The 17,571-nt window shown below is 46.5% G+C and overlaps 1 pseudogene; it reads right to left on the bottom strand.

Moving 5' to 3' along the window:
• Positions 1-1,698: 1,698 nt before the first annotated feature.
• On the bottom strand, positions 1,699-16,974 carry LOC132835330 (beta-1,3-galactosyl-O-glycosyl-glycoprotein beta-1,6-N-acetylglucosaminyltransferase 3-like; annotated as a pseudogene).
• Positions 16,975-17,571: the final 597 nt, after the last annotated feature.

Below are 17,571 nucleotides of genomic sequence, written 5' to 3' on the forward strand. Positions count from 1 at the left end.
TGGGTTGTATTACAGGCACAAGAACTGTACACCATGTTTGAACCTAAAGTCACCAGTCAATGCGAACAAATTCTGAAGACCTGTGGAGACTAATACTCATTTCTGAAGACTCACATTCTCATCTCAGACCTTTTAACAAGTTAACAACTGGGGAAATAACTAGACAAAGTCAAACCAAAAAAGAAGACCAGACCAGTCCAACAACTTCCAAAGAAGAACTTCCTCCAAGCCCAAAGTCCAGTCAGAGCGAGGTCACTCATGGTTTTCACTTTCTTTCTCACCATTCTCTGTGGTTACCTGCTTGGCAGCATTCCTCTTACTGACTGACCCATTCGATATCCATCCAGCTGTCAGTCCCTGAGCAGAACTACATCTCGGTGCTGAAACGTGTGCTGTGTTCAGAGAGCAGTAATTCACTTGCATTATCTTTCCTGGCTAGATTCTAACAGCAAACATCAGTCTTTTGTCTCTCCATTTTTTTTAAAGAAGAACTAGCCACTGTTCAAAGTTCAATTCTCAATTTGGACTCATATTTTTCTCATTTTGGTTTGGAACTAAAAAAAAAAGTGATGGTCAAAACAGTGGTCTTGCAGTGTCCAGCTGTACAGTGCCCACTCGGGCAGTGTTCCAGTAATGCAGTGCCCACTAGTGCAGTGTTCCTGTAATGCAGTGTTTACTCGTGCACTGTTCCAGTAATTTAGTGCTCACGAGTGCAGTATTCCAGTAATGGAGTGTTCCAGTAATGCAGTGACCACTAGTGCAGTGTTCCAGTAATGCAGTGTTCCAGTAATGTAGTGCCCACTAGTGCAATGTTCCAGTAATGCAGTGCCCACTAGTGCAGTGTTCCAGTCATGCAGTGTCCACTCGTGCAGTGTTCCAGTAATGCAGTGCCCACTTGTGCAGTGTTGAGTATTATTGGTGAATGTGTCCCTGTGAGAGTGGGCACAAATAACCCCATTGACCTGTGGCTAACCACTTCAACTCCCTTTCCCACTCCACAATGACACTTCCTACCTCACCAAATCCAAGCTATCTGACAACTGGAGGAAGAACACCTCATCTTCTGCCTTGGGACCCTCAACCATTTGACATCAACATTGACGTCACTAGTTTCCAAATCTCTCCTCTACCCCCACCTCATCAAAGATACAACCCTCCAAGTCGGCTCTCCCCTCTTGACCTGTCCATCTTCCTTCCTAACTATATGTCCGACCTTCCCCACCGACCAATCACAATCACTCATCCAGCTGGATTTTCCGAGCACCTTCCCAGCTACCATCCCCAAAAGCCCCACCCTCACTCTATTTATCTCTCAACACCCTTATTCCCCCACATTCCTGATGAAGGTCTTATACCTGAAACATTGATTCACCCGTTCCTTGGATGCTGCCGTGCTTTTCCAGCACCACACATTTTTACTCTCACAGTAACTAATGTTACAGTGCTCAGTCTCACAGTGCCCAGTGTTACAGTGGATAGTATTAAGGTATCCAATCTCCACAGTGCCCAACACTATAGTGCCTAGCCTCACATTGCCTCGTGCTACAGTAGCCATGTTACAGCATGCAGTTTCACAGTGCCTGGCCTCCACAACAGCCAATGTTATAGTATACGGTCTCATTTTGCCCAGTTTCACAGTGCCCAGTCTCTCAGCGTTTCTGATGTCTCACCCACCACCCCTACCACCATCACCAAGGTTTACTCTGTCCCAACCTTCAACCCAGCCCCAGTTTTAACAAGTGTCCTGTTTCGGAGATATTCCTCCATGCACTGTACTGCCGTGTTGTCATTGTTGGGGTCAAACTTATTTGCAAAGTAACATCTCTGACGAACCAACCACTGTAGATCTCCTGCCCCATACACACAAACCAAGTGGCGATACCTTCCCGTGCAGGGAGGTTATAGGGCACCCCTTGCAACGTCACCAGCCTCGAAGGACCACTTTACTGCCCGGCCAAGTGTCCTGATGGCTCCTTGGGTGTACGGGATAGAGGCGGGAACATTGGGCATTCTGTGCAGAGTAGCCCACACATGCTCGTCCGGGCTGTAGGTGTCCGCCGACCACTTGAGAAAGACTGGATCTCGGCACTGTCAAACACATGGCCGACAAACTCTCTGGTGGCCATGAAGTAGGCACTGCCCACGAAGATGGAGGTGCTGATGTTCGGCTGGTCTTTCTGTTGCGCCGTCAAGATTATTTGGTAGATGGTATCGTGGTGGTATTGTTAATGTTTCTAAAAGGCAAGCGCAAGTCAGAGAGACGAGAAAGTAGAAATGATAGCTTTCCAACTTTGCCTATGGCTTTTCCCCTCCCCAGCTCCTCTGCAATCTCCTTGTCCCCAGCACCAGCAAGATCCATGCACACTCCTTCTCTCACCTTACAGTGGAGAACAAGGCCATTCAGCCCCTCAGTCCTTTCTCACTCCTATTGCCCAGTGCCAGTCACCTGCCTAATTCCCCATATCCCTGCCTCCCAAACCATCTCCCAATGCTCATTCGCTGAGCAAATATAAAACTCATCCACAAACTCTCCCAGTGGATATGGCTCCAAAAATACACTTCAACCTGTGCTCTCTGGTCTTAAAGGTTGAGAGCACCAGAAAGATAGATCCTTCAGCCCATCGTGTCTGCGCTGGTAAAACAGGCTCCTTGCTACTCCACTCTCATTTTCCAGCACTGGGAACATCGCCTTCCATGCCTCACCAGTGCAATGGAGATACTTTCCTGTGGTCATCAACTCCTGGAGTGGGACTTGAACACAGAGCTTTTGCCTTAGAGAGAAGGACATGGTGTGCAGGGATCTAGTTCTTTGAAAGTTGCATTGCAGATAGACAGGGTGGTGAAGTATGTGTTTGATACCTTTACCTTCATTGGTCATTGCATTGAGCATAGGAGTTGGGATGTAATGTTGCAGCTGTAACAGGGATGGATAGAGCTCTGAAAGTTAGTGGAATCAAGGGGTATGGGGATAAGGCAGGAACAGGATACTGATTGTGGATGATCAGCCATGATTATAATGAATGGTGGTGCTGGCTCGAAGGGCCGAATGGCCTACTCCTGCACCTATTGTCCATAAGAAGGAGTGTCTTTGACTATCTCTGATATGCCTTTGCCATTACCAAGTGTGATCTATTGTCTGTAGAGGACATTGGTGAGACTACTTTTAAAATACTGCATACAATTCTGGTCGCCCTTCGAAAGAAAGGATATTGTTAAACTTGAGAGAGTGCAGAAAAGATTCACCAGGATGTTGTCGAGGTTGGAGAGTTTGAGCTACAGTAAGAGGTCGAATAGGTTGGGGCTACTTTCCCTGGAGTGTCGGATACTGAGGGGTATTCTTACAGAAGTTCAAAAAATCAGGAGGAGCATGGATAGATGTTGAAATAATCAGCCAGATGATAGTATACACCTCACACAGCCTCCTGTATCACATACATGCAAGAAGACTCAACCAGCCGGGTCAAAGCCCACCCTTGCCTGGAGAGTCTGCAAGAGGCAGTTGCAATCACACTTTTACACACAAATCAGCGTTCCCTTTTCATGAATTACATTTTGATTTCAAGCCTTAGCAACACAACTGATCAATCAGATCCTGATCTAGGTACATGACGTTTAGCATTAGATCATTGACCTTAAACTTCTACAAAAGCTGTTGAGTGTTGTTTCGGTATTCTTGCCTTCACACTTAGCTGGAGCCAGTTTCAGTACGCTCGCTAGATTACATACATGCTTGGCTGCACTTTTCTGTTGCTGCTCAGAAGTGTTTAGCTGATCTCCTTTTCTGTTCTTGCCCCATTTTGATTCCTTCCACGTCGGCTGAGTATAGCTAACGGTCTTTTCCCAAGAGTGGGGGAGTCCAAAACTAGAACCATAGGTTTCAGGTGAGAGGGGAAAGACCTAAGGGGTTAGTTTTTCACGCAGTGGGTGATGTGTGCCTGGAATGAGCAACCAAGAGGTGGTGGAGGCGGCTGGTACAATGACAATATTTAAAAGGCATCTAGATGTGGACATGAATAGGAATAGGTTAGAGAGATATGTGCCAAAGGCTGGCAAATGGGACAAGTTCAGCGCAGACAGGTTGAACTGAAGGGTCTGTTCCATACTGTATGATGCTATAACTTCGTGCTCTCTGGTTATTGAGGTTTAGAGCACCAAAAGAAGAAGTTGCTCTTCAGCCCATCGTGTTTGCACTGGTGAAAAAGACAAGCTCCGAGCTATTCTCATCCCATTTTGCAGCACTTGGCCCATACCCTTGAGTGTGTCACAACAGCAATGAAGGCACATTCCTATGGCCATCAGCTCCTGCAGTAAGACTTGAATCCAAAGCTCCTCCCTCAGAGTGAAGGACACCACACATTAGATTCTCTACAGTATGGAAACAGGCCATTTGGCCCAACAAGTCCACACCAATCCTCTGAAGAGCAACCCCATCCACACTCATTACCCTACCCAATATTTGCCCCTGACTAATGCACCCGAATACTATGGGCAATTTAGCACGACAAATCTACCTGGCCTGCACATCTTTGTGGATTGTGGCAAGAAATCAGAGCACCTGGAGGAAATCCTTGCAGACATGGGGAGAACGTGCAAACTCTACACAGACAGTCACCCAAGACTGGAATCGAGCCCAGGTCCTTGGCACTATGAGGCAACAGTGCTAACCACTGAGACACCGTACCACCCCTTCCGCAAGACACAAGACGCTTTATTCACATTGTGTCAAAGAGTATCTTTTATCCTTGGTCCTTGTGGCATCATGCATAGGAGATATGGATCCTTGGTTACCAAGGGGAGGATAGATTATCGATGGTATGCAGGAATGTGGACGGTGGAACAGAATCAAAAGGGCCAATGGCCTACTCTTGTTCCTTGTATGTATGGGAGGAGATCTCTTTTTTTCTCTAACTTACATCGGAACTCGTCATCATCTCATACCAATGTAGATAGGCTTCATTTACGTTTCAATTCCTCAGATCCCCCCCACCATGCCTCTAACCCAAAATCTTACATCTGCATTCCAATGCACTTGTACAATCGGTGAACAACGAAGTATATTTCCTTGACTTCATTACCGAGTGCTAACCCTGTACATATTCAATAAACCTCACCTCACTCTCCTTTGTTCCAATGGGAGCATCGTTGACCTTTCCAACTGAGCCATCCAACTTAATCCCTAGCACCATTCTGCGAAATCTCCTCTTCTTCCTGTACTGAGGGCCCTCACATCATTTTATAGTCACCGGAAATGTCCACAACAATCCAACTGGGGCTAAAACAATTCGACATGCAGCATAACTCAAGCATTTTTTGGCATCAATGCCTCTATTTATGAATCCTTCTGCTTTTCTACCCTCTTATGGCCTTCTCCATCTTCTAATGTTGATGAATGTTTATCACCAGGTCCCTCTAATCCTGTGCACTCTTTATGATTGTGCCATTACATTTCTATTAGCTCTCCACATCCTTCTCCCAAAACATATCACCTTACACTCTTCTGTATTCACCTCTGACTGGATGCTGTCTGTTCATTGTGGTGACTCTGGACAATTTACATCGTCCTCACCATTTGCTAATCCTCCAGGTTTATCATTGCCCCAATATGGGCATTTTGCCACATACTCCAAATTGATATCACTGACGTATTGAATAAAAGCAGTTGTCTATTTAGGGCTGAGATGCGGAAACATTTCTTAACTTACAGGATAGTGAAGTTATGGAATTCTGTACCACAGAAAGCTTTGGAGTTTGAATCATAGAATATATCCAAGAATGTGACTAACAAATGTTTAGGTTTCAAAAGCATCAAAGGCACGGGGAGAAAGTGGTAGTATGGCATTGGGATAGAGGATTAGCCATGATCATATAATATGGTGGGCCACATGTAAGGCCAAATCATCTTCTCCTGCTCCGGGTCGTGATGTTTATATGTCCCAGCTGTGTGGATCATTCCCACCTACCAACCTACCAACCTGTCCTCCAAAACAAGATCCATGAATCAGGGATTGTATTGTCAATTTTGTTGTCCAGCCATTTTTATCTAGTGCCGAGTGAAACACTTAATTGAATCCAGTTCAGACAACATTCTCTGCATTCAAATTCGCAGCTGCTTCATCAATGCATGATGCGAGGTTGGAGATTTACCTTTTGAAAACCTGCAGTGGCTTCACTTCATTAATTTGATCTAAGGCAGGTTGGTGCGAATTGCAGCCATACCTATCAGCATCAAGTGCATGATATAAAGTAAACTAGGATCCATGCGGTGTGAGCCTCGGAGACCCGGGTTCAAGTCGCTTCTGCTCCAGAGTTGTGCGATAACATCTTTGAACAGTTTCATCAGTAAATGTAAGACCATTAACAAGTCGGGACAGGAGTCAGCCATTTGATCACTCAAGCCAGCTCCACTCGGATCATGGCTGATTCAACATTCCTCATATCCATGTTCTTGCCCTCTCCCCGTAATCTTTAATTCCCCACTGACCAAGAATCTATCCATCTAAGCCGTAAATATATACAAGGACAGCTCTATGTGGAAAGGAATTCCAAAGATTCACAACCTTCAGAGAGAGGAAATTCCATCTCGTCTCAGTCATAAACTGGTGTCCCTTTATTCTGAGTCAATACCACCCCCCCCCCCCCCCCCCCCCCCCCCCCGCTTCTGGACTCTCCCATGAGGAGAAACATCCTATCAGCATTTATCCTGTCAAGCCCCTTAATCCTGTCACCTCTCATTCTTCTAAACTCCAGTGAGTAGAATCCTGTTTAGCCTTTTGTTTTTAAGACAATCTCTCCATAATGGGGCCATCCCACTGAACATTCTCTTAACTTCTTACACTGAAACAACATGTATTCTTAAATAAGGTGACCAGAAGTGCTCACAGTACTCCGGTTGTGCTCTCACAAGCACCTTGCACAGTTGTAGTAAGACTTCCTGGCTTTTATACTCCTACCCCCTTCAAATAAGGGCAAACATTCCACTTCAGTTCTGGAGAAAGGTCACCAGACTCAAAACATTGACTCTGTTTTCTCTCCACGAATGCTACCCGTCCTGCTGAGTCTCTCCAGAAATTTCTGTTTTCATCCAATATTCCATTAGTCTTGCCAATTACCTGCTGCCCCCGTGTGCAATTTTTCCATGTTTCATTCACTAGTTCCCCCAAGTCCCTTTGTTGCACCTTTCTGAAGCTTTCTCCATATAAATAATATTCTATTCTTTTGATTTCCCTTCGAAATGAACAACTTCACATTTTCTCACATTGTATTCCATTTGCCAACATTTTTGCCTATTTAATCTATCAATATCTGTCTGTAAAGCAACATTTTTTACTGTAACTCGACATACATGACAGTAATATATCAGCAAGGTTTGAGAAGGTTTGTAGTTCAGGTTGAGGCTCGAGATGTAGGTTTGCTCGCTGAGTTGGAAGGTCCACTGAAGATGTTGCCTAGTATGGTGATGAAACATCTGAAAATGAACCTTCCAGCTCAACGAGCAAACCTACATCCAGAGTAATGTTTCCAGTCAACCTTAGAGTACAACGGGGTCTTGAGCAGATGGGCTAATAGGCCAAGGAGTGCCAGATGGAGTTTAATGTTGATAAATGTGAGGTGCTCCATTTTGGAAAGGCAAATCAGGGCAGGAATAATACACGTCATGGTAATATCTGGGGAGTGATGATGAAACAAGAGATCTTGGAGTGCAGATTCATAGTTTCTTGAAAATGGAGTCGCAGATAGACAGGGTGGTAAAGAAGATGTTTGCTACGCTTGCCGTTATTGGTCAGTGCATTGTGTGTAGGAGTTGGGAGGTCATGCTGTGGCTCAACAGGACATTGGTTTGGCAATTTCTGGAATACAGCATGCAATTCTGGTCTCTCTGCTATAGGAAGGATGTTGTGAAACTTGAAAAGGTTCAGAAAAGTTTTACAAGGATGTTGCCAGAGTTGAGTGTGGAAATGCAGGAGATTGGTACTAGATGTGGAAAAATTACAGACACGATGGGCTGAATAACATCCTTCCACAAGAATTATTTAATTCTGTGACTGGCACAGAGGAAGATTAACTTCAAGGTTCATGTTATCAGGAGGGACACTAAAGCCCTTTCCTCAGCTGAGTGGTCAGAAAACTCCCTACTCTTTACTTGAACTAAGGCATAACCTGACTCCACCAGTATCATAGCAAAAATCAGCCCTTCAAGTATGCTCCACCATTCAAGAAGGTCACTGCTCTTCTGGTTGCAATTTCAATTCCACATTTCTATCGGTTGCCCTGGGGTCCTTATCTTCTTTTTAAAAAAAGGTCAGCTTGCTCACCCTTTCATAACTTCATCAACGCAGCCTTCACAACTTCGTACAGAAGAGATTTAAACAGTGCACCAGCCCTCTCAGGGGAAAATAATTCTGCAAGGCATTGGTGGGGCCACTTTTGGAGTACTGGGTAAATTTGTGATCGCTCTGCTATTGGAAGGGTGTTGTTAAACTGCAAAGGATGCAGGATAGATTTACAAAGATGTTGCCAGGACTGCAGGGTTTTAGTTATAAGGACAGGCGAGATAGGCGAGGACTTTTCTCACTGGAGTATTGGAGGTTTATAAAATTGTGTGGGAAATCAATAAAAGTGAATAGCCCCAGGATGGGGGAGTCCAATACCAGAGGGCATAGGTTTAAGGTGAGATCTGAGGGTGGAGCAAATACGGAGCAAGTTGCCAAAAAGAATTGTTGTAGTGTGTACAATTACAAGATTTAACAGACGACATAAATAGGACAAGTTTAGAGGGATATGGACCAAACACAGGATAATGGGATTAGTTCCAATTAGGATACCTGGTTGGCATGGATGAGTTGGACGAAAGGGTATGTTTCAGTGCTGTAGGACTCTGACGATATCTTATTCTACAGAACATCTTGTCAAACCTACAAGAGAAAGCAATGTCCCATCAACCATCTTATCATGTTACCTCAGAAAAAATTATACATTTCAAAAATATTTCTCAGATTTTCAAACTTAAATGTGTTAAGGCCAATTTGTTCAACCTTCCTTCACAAGATAAAACCTTCATCCCAGGGAAAAGGCAGGTGAAACTTGCTGTCAACGTAATTATTTTATGTTTTAAATGAGAGAAAAATGTACAGACTGATTCTGATGTGATCTCATCAAGGCCTTGTATGGCACTCTCTCCACCCCTCAGACCTGGAAATGGACTCTATATTTTGAAGAGAAATGTCTGTACTAATGGACTCTGGACTAGAAAGGACTCTGTTTGTTGGTAATTAACTGTCATATGGTTTGTTGGGCTTATCACCTGCACTGTCTTGCAAGTCCTTGGGCCTGGCAGGTCTTACTGTGAGCTGGGAGGCTCATGGGTCATCCTGAAAGCTGTCACCCCGAGAGCCGGAGGGTGGGTACGCCATCCTGATGCCAGTTGCCCCTAGAGCTAGTAAGTGGGTATGCCCCTCTGAGTGCTGTCATCCTGAGAAGGGGTAATCTGGATGGGCTGCCCTAGAGTTGGTCGGAAGGTGTCTCAGACCAGCCAAAAAACAGAAGGCGCATTGGGGCAGGCTGAGATCCAGAAGGCTTGTGGGTTACCCTGCACGCTGTCGTCCCTGGGAAGGGGACGCCTGTCCTAGAGGCGCGGGAAGGTGTGTCGGGGTAGTCCACTGGTCGGACGGTGCATTGGGGTGATGAGAGCCCAATGGTAAGTAAGGGCAGACAGAGAGCCAGAAGCCGTCCACAACGCTGTCGCCCCGGGCGCGTAATGGGGCAGGCTGTCCTAGAGGTTGTCGAGCGGTGTGTCAGAGCAGACCAAGAGCCGGAAGGTGCATAGGGGGAGGCTGCCTTAGAGCGACCAGAAGGTGGGAGGGATTGGGGTGGGTGGGGGAGAGGCTTGCTGTTTTTTTTTGGGAGCTTGTATTGAATGCGCTCTTTCTCACACAAGCGGACTGTCTTATATGTATGAATGTCATTGTTACTGTTTGTAATGATTGAAACTGGTATTTTAGGTTTGTCCTCATTTCCCTGAACACCAGTTGATTATCAGGGTTTGGGGCTTGGCTTTGTCATTCCCCTCCCTTGTAAAATTGCTGTTTCTCTGTATACAGCTGTAAATGTAATTGTTTGTATAAACTGTGAATTGTTTAATAAAATATAAATAAACAGGACTATCTATTTCCTTTCTTCCTGGTGATGGAATATAAATTGTGAGGAGCAATTAGAAATGTTGTCTGCGAAAATCACAAAGCTGAATCACGAAAGAGGAAGGGGAGTGTAGGTTAAGCTAGATATGCTTGTATAAACAGTTATAAGCATCTGTTTCCCGCTTCTGCAAAAAGCAAAAACACAATCGAGGTCATAAGGCTCAATGTGGACGAAGAATGAGAGGAAATGTTGCTTTAGCAAGCGAGGAAGCAGATGGCAGTGAAGGAGGATATGTGCTAACAATAGTACACAGAGGGATGTGGAAATGGCCAAGCAAAACCAGTACTGATACGCACAAGACCAGATAAGGCAAGAGATAAACAATAGGAATGGATGCTGGGTTTAGAGTAGTGGGAGGAGGGAAAGAGAAATGATTTGTACTCGGTGTGCTTATCTTATAGACACCACTCTTGCAAGAGTATATCAGACGATACTGCTGCTTCAGATCTTGTCTTGGACTGAAATTATTGAAGTGAGTGGGTTCTATTTCCCACATAAATTAAGATTTACACACTTGTTGTTTTTCATGCATCTGAGACCTGCACACATGACCTGGGTACAAGGGATAAATAAGCATGACTGCTGTTGGATGGTAGTGGAAGAAAAATAAACAGGCAAGTCAAGGGATCATCTCACTCAGAGCGGGCTCTAGGGGAGCTGGACCTGCATATGAAGGATTCTTCAATCCTCTTGAGTAGAGGAGACTGACTTCGAAACAGCCTCAGTATGTATCATGTGCTGCTGTTGGCGTCTTCCTACTGAGGAGGAGTTTATTTTTAACTTTTATTTTCATAGTTTATTGTGATTGCATTCTGGGGTTTCTTTCTGCTTATTTCTGTTAATTTGAAGCTGTGTTCAGCTGCACAGGCAGCTACTACCACCAGTGCTGCTATAGTCTGGGCCTGCTCCTGCTACTGAAGCCTGGACCTCGCCTGCACCCCTGCTGCTGCTGCCTGACCTTCCTAAGCCTGGGGACGATTTCGACTGCTACTCCTGAGGCTGCTTCCGGAAAAAAATAAACAAGACGATCAGATGTTCTGTTCACTTTCAGCTGGCTCTGAGGAAGCTGGATCCATGTCAAGGACTCTCCATGTGTAAACAAAAGGGTGAGTTGGTGACTGGATAATGACCTCTGTGAAGTTATTCCTGATGTTGGGGTTTCCTGCTCCTAGGATGCTGCCTGACCTGCTGTGTGTTTCCAACACTACTCTAATCTTGACTATAATCGCCAGCATCTGCAGTACCCAATTAAGTCATAGAGATGTACAGCATGGAAACAGATCCTTCGGTTTAACCTGTCCATGCCGACCAGATATCCCGATTCAATCTAGTTCCACCTGTCAGCACCCGGCCCATATCTCTCTAAACCCTTCCTATTCATACACCCATCCAAATGCCTCTTAAATGTTGTAATTATACCAGCCTCCACCACATCCTCTGGCAGCTCATTCCATACACGTACCACACTCTCCATGAAAATGTTGCCCCTCAGGTCTCTTTTATATCTTTTCCCTCTCACCCGAAACCTATGCCCTCTCGTTCTGGACTCCCTGACTCCAGGGAAAAGACTTTGTCTACTTATTCTATCCATGCCCCTCATAATTTTGTAAACCTCTATGAGGTCACCCCTCAGACTCCAACGCTCCAGGGAAAACTGCCTCAGCTTGTTCAGCATCTCCCAAAAGCTCAAATCCTCCAACCCTGGCAACATCCTTGTAAATCATTTTGGAATCCTTTCAAGATTCACAACATCTTTCCAATAGGAAGGAGACCAGAATTGCACGCAATATTACAACAGTGGCCTAACCAATGTCCCGTACAGCCGCAACATAACCTCCCAACTCCTGTACTCAATACTCTGATCAATAAAGGAGCATATACCAAATGCTGCCTTCACTGTCCTATCTACCTGCGACTCCGCTTTCAAGGAGCTATGAACCTGCACTCCAAGGTCTCTTTGTTCAGCAACACTCCCGAGGACCTTATCATTAAGCGTATAAGTGCTGCTAAGATTTGCTTTCCCAAAATGCAGCACCTCGCATTTACCTGAATCAAACTACATCTGCCACTTTTCAGCCCATTGCCCCATCTGGTCCAGATCCTGTTGTAATCTGAGGAAACCCTCTTCGCTGTCCAATTTTGGTGTCATCAAAAAACTTAGTAACTGTACCTCTTATGCTCACATTCAAATCATTTATGTAGATGACAAAAAGTAGAGGACCCAGCACTGATCCTTGTGACACTCCAGTGGTCACAGGCCTCCAGTCTGAAAAGCAACCCTCCACCACCACTCTCTGCTTTCTAACTTTTGAGCCAGTTCTGTATCCAAATGGTTAGGTCTCCCTGTATTCCATGAGATCTAACCTTGCGAATCAGTCTCCCATGGGGAAGCTTGTTGAATTCCTTACTGAAGTCCATATAGATCACATCTACCGCTCTGCCCTCTGCAATCTCAGACCCATAGTATCACTACCAGGGACACCAGCATACAAACTGGCCAAAGAACTACAACAAAAACTGAAGCACCTAGTCAGCGGATCCAAACACTCCATACAATCAACACAGGAATTCTTGGACATCATCAGGAATACACACATAGACAAAGAAGAAACCATGGTATCATTCCACGTGACGGCACTGTTCACATCGATTGACAAAATCCTAACCAGAGAAACAATAGCCAACCTACTGGGCATACATAACAGAACACAGGAGGCCGAACCTATCAACAAGGACGGCATACTTAAACTACTAGACCTGTGCCTCACCACACACTTTACATTCAACAATCAGATATACGAACAAATCAACGGAACACCCATGGGATCACCAATCTCGGGACTCATAGCAGAGGCAGTTATGCAAAGGTTAGAACATACAGCCCTACAACAAATCCAACCCAAACTCTGGATCAGATACGTCGATGACACCTTTGTAATCATCAAAAACACAGAAATAGAAAAAACACACCGAATCATCAACGCCACACTCACAGGAATACGATTCACGAGAGAAGAGGAAAAGGATAGCCAACTCCCATTCCTAGACGTGTGAGTAGAGAGAACACCCAACGGAGAATTCACCACAAGGGTACACAGGAAACCAACACACAGACCAAGTCCTAAACTATGAAAGTAACCACCCCAACACACACAAACGAAGCTGCATCAGGACACTATTCAAAAGAGCCACAACACACTGTAGTACACCAGAACTGCGAAAAGAGGAAGAGAAACACCTATACAAGGTATTCGCCAAAAACGGATACCCACGCAACTTTATCACCAGATGCCTAAGAGATAGACCACAGAACGAGGACATGCCACAACCAAAAGGACTAGCCACACTACCATACGTCAGGAGTGTCTCAGAACTGACAGCCAGACTACTGTGACTCTTAGGACTCATAACAGCACACAAACCAACTTCCACACTCAGACAACAACTCACTAGAACAAAGGACCCAATAGCCAGCACGAGCCAAACTAACGTAGTTTACAAAATACCATGCAAGGACTGCACAACACACTATATAGGACAAACAGGAAGACAGCTAACAATCCGCATCCATGAACATCAGCTAGCCACAAAACGACACGACCAGCTATCCCTAGTAGCCATACACTCAGACAACCAGCAACATGAATTTGACTGGGAAAACACTACCATCATAGGACAAGCCAGACAGAGAACAGCCAGGGAATTCCTAGAGGCATGGCATTCATCCACAAACTCCATTAACAGACACATGGACCTGGACCCCATATACAAACCACTACAGCTGAAACTGACACCCGGAAGCGGCAAGAACATCCATCAACAGACACATCGACCTGGACCCCACGTACAAACTACTACAGCTGAAACTGACACCCGGAAGCGGCAAGAACAAACCACTATAAATACCGGAAGAAACATCAAAGCAGCGCTTCACAGGAGGCTCCAATAGCACTGATGATGTTCCCTAGCCAGGGAACGAAACGTTTGCAGCAAAAACTTCCAGCTCGGCGAACAGAACCACAACAACGGACACCCGATCTACAAATATTCAACCAGACTTTAAACTCTTTGTTACTTCTTCAAAAACTCAATCAAGTTTGTGAGACTATTTCACTATCAACCAACGAACAATCCTTTACATGCTCTGAACCGAACTTACATTCTTTTGTTCACTCTCAACTCTTAATGGGTAGCTATGAGCACCATATGGGCCCCAACTATGCCTGCCTCTTCATTCATCGGCACCATTCCCCACCTTTTCCTCCATTACATTGATGACTGGATTGGCATGACCTCATATTTACATGAGGTGGTTGAAAAGTTAATTAATTCTACCAACACCTCCCAACCTGACCTCAAATTCACCCGGACAATCTCGGACACCTCCTTCCCCTTCCTGGACCTCTCCATCTCCATCTCTGGCAACCGACTAACTGCGGACATCTACTACAAACCCACCAACTCCCACAGCTACCTGGAATACACCTCCTCCCACCCTTCCCCTGTTAAAACATCATCCCTTATTCCCAATTTCTCTGCCTCTGCTACATTTGTTCCCAGGAGGACCAATTCCACCACAGAACATCTCAGATGGTGTCCTAACTCAAAAACTACAATTTCCTCTCCCACATGGTTGACAATGCCCTCCAGTGCATCTGCTCCATTTCCTGTACCTTCACCCTTGAAGCACACCCCTCCCAATGAAACAGGGACAGAACCCCTCGGTCCTCACCTTCTACCCCACCAACATTCGGATACATTGCATTATCCTCCACCACTTCTGCCACTTACAAACAGACCGCACCATTAGGGAAATATTTCCGTCTGCACTCCATCTGCATTCGATGAGATCATTCCCCCTACAACTCCCTTGTCAGATCCACACACCCCAACAACCCACCCTCCCTTCCTGGCACCTTCCCTGGCCTCTGAAAAGTGCAAAACCTGCACCCACACCTCTCCCCTCACCTCCGTCCAAAGCTCCAAAGGATCCTTCCACATCTGACAGAAATATACTTGTTCCGCCACCAATGTCATCTACTGCATCCATTGCACCCAATGTGGTCTCCTCTACATCGGGGAGACAGAGCTCTTACTTGTGGATGGTTTCAGAGAACATCTCTGGAACACCCGCACCAACCAACCCCACCGCCCCGTGGCTGAACACTTTAACTCCCCCTCCCACCAAGGGCATGCAGGTCCTGGGCCTCCTCCATCACCAAACCCTTACTAGCTGATGCCTGGATATTCCACCTTGGAACCGTGCAACCAGACGGATCAATGTCGATTTCACGAGTTTCCTCATTTCCCCACCCCAACTTATCGCAGTCCCAAGGCTCCAACTCAGCCACACCCTCCTGACCGGTCCATCTTCCTTCCCACCTGTCCACTTGACCTTCCACAACACCCCCTCCCTCCCCCTCCCCCCGCATAACATCATCTATCTATCACATTCCCAGCTACCTTCCACACCTATCCCACTTATCTCTCGCCCCCTGGTCCACAAGCCTTATTCCTGATGAAGGGCCTATGTCCGAAACATTGATTCTTCTGCTCTTCAGATGCTGCCTGACCCGCTGTGCTTTTCCAGTGCCACACTCTTGACTCTGATCCCCAGCATCTGTAGTCCTCACTTTCTCCTACACTCTTAACCTACCTACATGCCTGTATACTCTCGTAATCTGTCTATATCCCTCCCATCTGAGGCTGTATCCATCCCATCCCTTTCACTTGACCATCTTCCTTTCCACCCATCTGCTCCACCCCACCCACTGTCCAATCACAGCCACCTCCTCCCTGCATCCACCAATTGCCATCCCACCCACCTTTCCCCAGCCCCACACCCCCATTTATTCTGCAGCCCCTTCCTCTCCCCGGGTTCTGATGAAAGTTTCCGACCAGAAACATCAATTGCCCTTCTACTCTGTTTGCAGCTCAACTCTCCAACTCCTCTATATTCCTTGGTACATTCTGAACCTTCGTCCATGCAACTGAACAGTTTTAACAACCCTGTCTCTCTTTGTACAGACAGGAGTGTAGGACTGGAGGGGAGAGAGAAATGATGGCGGGCGGGAGGATGGAAAACACTTGGAGGAAGAGAGGCCCAGCAGACAGGAAGGCGGTTACCTTTTTGAACCCTGGTGCAGGATCCGACTCAATCACGCTGGAGCCGTTCAGAGCTCTGAGGCTGCGGACTATCTCCCAGTTGGTCTTCAGGGGGACGTCTTGGCCACACACATTGATGAAGTACCTCCAGGGGACAGGGCTCTCCAGCAGCTCGTTCATGCAGTTGAGATCCGCCTGAACTCTGCTCCAGCCAGCATAGGTGACCCACTCCAGCTTGGCTGCGACAAAGACATTGTGGAAACACGAAGCGATGGCCCGAACGGCCGCATGAAATTGACTCGGGGATTTGCGGACCACTTGGATACAGTAGACATTCTATGGGGCGTAAATGCTCCATAGAAGCCTCTCGAACATCTCAATGCTCTGGTGGATGACCATGGAGTATGCCAAGGGGAAGTGTTTCTCCTCAGGGCTCAGGGGGACAGTGATATACTTGCGGGCCCTCACAAACGATCTGCAATTTCGGGTCATGTTCAGATATTCTCCCTCAGTAATACAGTTGAGGAGGGCCCTTTCCACCTCGTGCCTGTCCCCCGCATGATCTGCCAGCAGGTGGAGTTCTCGACCAGCAGGAGGTGTTCCTGCATTGGACTGGCGCCTGGTTTCACCAGCCTGAGGGTCAGCCGCCCCCCTCCTCTCTGGACCAGCAGCCATTGGCACAACAAGGCCACACTGAGCACACACAGCACTGATTTGAGGCATGACCAGTTGGCACAACGCTGGCTCAGCTTGAGCATGGCACTTTCCAGAGGGCAGTGTCCCCAGTCTATAGGCGATAGGTAAATGCAGAATGGATGATCTCTGTGCTGGGCAGCACTGCCTCCACGAGGCCTTGGGGAAGTAATAATTGCAATTTGCTGGAGAGGTCGCCCCAGCCAGTCCCCTCTCCTTGTTAGACTCTGGTCCTCCCTTTCCCCCAAGATTCAACGAATGACTCCGACTTTCACTCCCTCTCCCCCCGGAATTGCTCTCCCTCTGGAATTCCTCTCCCACTTTAACAGCTCCCCCTCTCTCCGTTACCCCTTTGTAACCCCGCTCCCTTTGTAACTCCTCTCCCTTTGTAATCCCTCTTCTCCACTAACTCATCCCTCTCCCTCAGTAATTCCACTCCTCCCTCTCCCTCAGTAACTCCTCTCCTCTCTCTCTCCCTCTCTAACTCCTCTCTCTCTCTCTCTCACTGACTTCTCTCTCTCTTTCTCTGTCCCTAAGTCACTCCTCTCCTCCCTCTCTCGGTAACTCTCTCTCTCTCAG

Source organism: Hemiscyllium ocellatum, chromosome 44, assembly GCF_020745735.1.
Source record: "Hemiscyllium ocellatum isolate sHemOce1 chromosome 44, sHemOce1.pat.X.cur, whole genome shotgun sequence".
In the NCBI taxonomy this organism is placed as follows: Eukaryota; Metazoa; Chordata; class Chondrichthyes; order Orectolobiformes; family Hemiscylliidae; genus Hemiscyllium; species Hemiscyllium ocellatum.